This window comes from Anomaloglossus baeobatrachus, chromosome 9 (genome assembly GCF_048569485.1).
Source record: "Anomaloglossus baeobatrachus isolate aAnoBae1 chromosome 9, aAnoBae1.hap1, whole genome shotgun sequence".
NCBI lineage: Eukaryota > Metazoa > Chordata > Amphibia > Anura > Aromobatidae > Anomaloglossus > Anomaloglossus baeobatrachus.
In genome coordinates this window covers 40,942,213-40,947,670 of record NC_134361.1, presented here as the reverse complement: position 1 = coordinate 40,947,670, position 5,458 = coordinate 40,942,213, and positions in this window count along the sequence as shown.

Genomic DNA, 5,458 nt, shown 5'->3' with positions numbered 1-5,458 from the left:
TAACAAGTTGGGTTTTTGCAACAGTTATTTCAGTTTCATATATCTAATAACTGATGGACTCAGTAATATTTCTGAATTGAAATGAGGTTTATTGTACAAACAGAAAATGTGCAATCCGCAGTTAAACAAAATTTGATCGGTGCAAAAGTATGGGCACCCTTATCAATTTCTTGATTTGAACACTCCTAACTACTTTTTACTGACTTACTAAAGCACTAAATTGGTTTTGTAACCTCATTGAGCTTTGAACTTCATAGGCAGGTGTATCCAATCATGAGAAAAGGTATTTAAGGTGGCCACTTGCAAGTTGTTCTCCTATTTGAATCTCCTATGAAGAGTGGCATCATGGGCTCCTCAAAACAACTCTCAAATGATCTGAAAACAAAGATTATTCAACATAGTTGTTCAGGGGAAGGATACAATAAGTTGTCTCAGAGATTTAAACTGTCAGTTTCCACTGTGAGGAACATAGTAAGGAAATGGAAGAACACAGGTACAGTTCTTGTTAAGCCCAGAAGTGGCAGGCCAAGAAAAATATCAGAAAGGCAGAGAAGAAGAATGGTGAGAACAGTCAAGGACAATGCACAGACCACCTCCAAAGACCTGCAGCATCATCTTGCTGCAGATGGTGTCAATGTGCATCGGTTAATAATACAAGGCATGTTGCACAAGGAGAAGCTGTATTGGAAACTAATGTGAAAGAAGCTGTTTCTGCAAGCACGCCACAAACAGAGTCGCCTGAGGTATGCAAAAGCACATTTGGACAAGCCAGTTTCATTTTGGAAGAAGGTCCTGTGGACTGATGAAACAAAGATTGAGTTGTTTGGTCATACAAAAAGGCGTTATGTATGGAGGCAAAAAACACGGCATTCCAAGAAAAGCATTTGCTACCCAGAGTAAAATTTGGTGCAGGTTCCATCATGCTTTGGGGCTGTGTGGCCAATGCTGGCATCGGGAATCTTGTTAAAGTTGAGGGTCGCATGGATTCAACTCAGTATCAGCAGATTCTTGACAATAATGTGCAAGAATCAGTGACGAAGTTGAAGTTACGCAGGGGATGGATATTTCAGCAAGACAATGATCCAAAACACCGCTCCAAATCTACTCAGGCATTCATGCAGAGGAACAATTACAATGTTCTGGAATGGCCATCCCAGTCCCCAGACCTGAATATCATTGAAAATCTGTGGGATGATGTGAAGTGGCTGTCCATGCTCGGCGACCATCAAACTTAACTGAACTGGAATTGTTTTGTAAACAGGAATGGTCAAATATACCTTCATCCAGGATCCAGGAACTCATTAAAAGCTACAGGAAGCGACTAGAGGCTGTTATTTTTGCAAAAGGAGGATCTACAAAATATTAATGTCACTTTTATGTTGAGGTGCCCATACTTTTGCACCGGTCAAATTTTGTTTAAATGCGGATTGCACATTTTCTGTTAGTACAATAAACCTCATTTCAATCCAGAAATATTACTCAGTCCATCAGTTATTAGATATATGAAACTGAAATAGCTGTTGCAAAAACCCAAATTGTTATAAAGAAAAAAGGTTAACATTAATAGGGGTGCCCAAACTTTTTCATATGACTGTACAATAGAGGCTGTATATACCATAGAGGCTGTGTGCTGTATACACAATAGAGGCTGCATATACAAAAAGGGACTGTGGGTTGTATACATATTAAAGGCTGCGGGGTGAATACACAAGAGAAGCTGTATACACCATATAGGGTGCGGGGTGTATACACAAGAGAGGCTGCGGGTTGTGTACTCAATAGAGGCTGCATATACAAAGTCTGCAGGCTGTATGCACAATAAAAGCTGTGGGCTATATACTCAATAAAGGCTCTGGGCTGCATACACAATAGAGGCTGTAGATTGTACATAGTGTATACACAGCACCATACTGTATACATAGATTAACACTATATACAGACACACTGTAATACAGAATATAGGGTGGACCTGTATATACAGTATGGTGCTGTGTATGTGTGGCGCCCCTGAGGCTTCCGTCACCACAGAGACATTGCACCCCAGTCAGAGGTGTGAAGTCCCATCATGGGTAAGGAAAGGGGTACATGCCAGTTCACAGGTAAAACTGCACTACACCCATTGCTAGGCACACACTGGGACCAGGGACGGTGGCAGCAACCCTCCCATGCTGCATGCTGGGAGGGGTCGTAAGACCCATCCCTGCTCCCATAGGGTGGTAGCTTAGCAACGAGGGGGTGGGAAGAGCCAGCCGAGCGTAGAGCAGAGAGGAAGATCGGAGTTTCAGTTTTACCTCAGAGAGTGAGAGAGTGAGGAGACAGCATGTAGCTGTGAAAGAGAAAGGAGCTCTGTGAGTTCAGAGTGTCCGCAACAGGGAAAGAAAGCAACAGAGAAGGAGAGAAACAGAGAGTAGAAAAAGAGCTCTAGTCAGGCAGGAGCTAAAGAAAGAAGAAAGTGACGCTTCCTGGTGAAGACCCTGGGACTCAGAGGGTCCAGGTGACACCAAGCAGGGAACGAAGGGATTCCAGGGCCACAGATAGTTTCAGAGCTGGTGGCCTGGTCCACAGGAACATCGGTGGAGGGATCAAGCTGCATCAGGGGACGGTCTCTAGTCACTGGAGGAGGAGAAGCCATCTCCAAAGGTTAAAAGACCGAGGTCCAGGGAAAGCTGCATGCTCCCCGGACCAAAGCCCACAGCAAGAATCTCTGGAAAAGGGGCAAATACCGACAGGCGAGCTCCCAGCCCGGAGGCTGCAGTGGAAGCCGAGCCAGGTTCATCCAGCAAAGGCAAGGCTAGTGAAGTCAGCTGAGAAAGGACACAATTAGAGGGGTGCACTGGCATTTACCCCCAGATCTACTCGGGATTGGCGGAGGTCCCTGACGGTGGTCCCAGCAGTCCAAAGGCTCCTGCAGGCCTTGACAAGAACTGTGAGTAAAGACCTTGAAACTGCACCCTTGGTGTTGCCTCAGTTATTTATCTGCATAGACACTTACAAGCAGCAACAGTGTCCCCGGGGTACCGCTCCACCTGTGGGGAGCAGTACCACCATTGCTGCCATTCCATCACCCCGGAGGCCTCATACAGCAGCGGCGGCTTAATAGACGCAAACCACAGGTGGCGTTACGACAAATATAAACTTTATTCACCCCAAGTCACCAGCCATATTAATTGACACCCACCAGGGCCACGGAGCAGGGCCCCGCCACCACTGACGACCCCCGGACTAGTCCGGCCCGGCACCGGGTGTCCCATAGCCCTGGGGTGGGTGAGTCAACTTTGGCGTCACGAACAGGATTTCGTGCCCGGACCCACCGGGTACTGCGCGCCTGAAAGAACTGTGTTTTACTGGAAAAAAAAATGCCGCCATTGGCCTGGCTGAGAGCGGGAAGAAGAGGGGCGTGTTTGCAGAAAGAGTGCAAAAGTAAGCCCCGCCCCTTTGATCTTGCAAGGAAGAGCGCGAAGCGAAGCGGTGCCCGCTATGGAGAGCGGACGGAAGATGTCTGCGTTCAGCCCTGTTGGCGGCATGGCGGGACTCCGAAGTGGAGGAGGCGGAGTGGCTTTTGATGTGGAGGATCGCGGCCCGAGTGAGCTCCCCGCCGGAACCGCTGCCTAGTTGGAGCGGGAGCTGGGTCGATTCTGTGTCCGGGTGAGAGCACAGACGCTGCAGCAGGTGCTCGACTGGAAGGCGGAAGTCCGGAGGATGGTCGCCATGGTGTGGGCCCAGGAACAGAGGGCCGCCGCAGCAGCCGTGTCGCGTGAAGATAAAGCCACGCAGTCCCCCACGGCATCCCTCCTCAGCTGGGAGCCAGGACCCGACAGCACCGTGACAAGTGAGCCCTGTGAAGCACCACTCCGGGATCAAGAGGTACCGTGTACGCTGCCCCCGCCACCGTTCCCGCTGGAGGTTCAGAGCCCGGGGATGTATTGTGCCTGGAGAACAAGTCCGGTGTCCCGTACGACATTGGCACAGTACGGTCCCCTGCAATGGTAACCGCATCCGTAAGTTAACCCCTGAAGTTAAACGTTCGAGTTGAAAGTTTTAAAGGACCTGCTCCAGAAATAATGCCTCCTGCCTTTGTTGAACGTCCCTAAGTTCTCCAAGAGATGCCACCCAGCACAAGAGGTGGAAGGAGGAGGACATTGTCTGACTTGTTGACCGTCGCTGGGTCGGAGTCCCAGTGGGCACCATCAAGGGTCGGAGCCCCTGCTGGAGGACGACAAGGAGTTAATGGAGTCAGGACAGTACATAGCCCCTGAATGTCTGCCCATTGTTCTTTTCGAAGATGACACCCTATTCCTGAATTATTGTCCCCTGTTGTTTTTGAAGATGACCCCCCCCTGTTTATGTGTTACCGGGCCACTGGACTGGAATGTGGTCCCCGGTGAATGTGTTATTTATGTGCCTCCCATAAAGGGATGTAATGTCCTAAAGTTTTAATGTTTTATGCATAACAAAATTTTGCAGTTTCTTCCATTGCTTTTGTTGTTTCAGCCCGAGGACATGCTGGGATTCGCTGTGGGGGAGTGTGGCGCCCCTGAGGCTTCCGTCGCCACAGAGACATTGCACCCCAGTCAGAGGTGTGATGCCCCATCCTGGGTAAGGAAAGGGTTACATGCCAGTTCACAGGTAAAACTGCACTACACCCATTGCTAGGCACACACTGGGACCAGGGACGGTGGCAGCAACCCTCCCATGCTGCATGCTGGGAGGGGTCGTAAGACCCATCCCTGCTCCCATAGGGTGGTAGCTTAGCAACCGGGGGGTGGGAAGAGCAAGCCGAGTGTAGAGCAGAGAGGAAGGTCGGAGTTTCAGTTTTACCTCAGAGAGTGAGAGAGTGAGGAAACAGCATGTAACTGTGAAAGAGAAAGGAGCTCTGTGAGTTCAGAGTGTCCGCAACAGGGAAAGAAAGCAACAGAGAAGGAGAGAAACATAGAGTAGAAAAAGAGCTCTAGTCAGGCAGGAGCTAAAGAAAGAAGAAAGTGACGCTTCCTGGTGAAGACCCTGGGACTCAGAGGGTCCAGGTGACACCAAGCAGGGAACGAAGGGATTCCAGGGCCACAGATAGCTTCAGAGCTGGTGGCCTGTTCCACAGGAACATCGGTGGAGGGATCAAGCTGCATCAGGGGACGGACCCTAGTCACTGGAGGAGGAGAAGCCATCTCCAAAGGTTAAAAGACCGAGGTCCAGGGAAAGCTGCATGCTCCCCGGACCAAAGCCCACAGCAAGAATCTCTGGAAAAGGGGCAAATACCGACAGGCGAGCTCCCAGCCTGGAGGCTGCAGTGGAGGCCGAGCCAGGTTCATCCAGCAAAGGCAAGGCTAGTGAAGTCAGCTGAGAAAGGACACAATTAGAGGGGTGCACTGGCATTTACCCCCAGATCTACTCGGGATCGGCGGAGGTCCCTGATGGTGGTCCCAGCAGTCCAAAGGCTCCTGCAGGCCTTGACAAGAACTGTGAG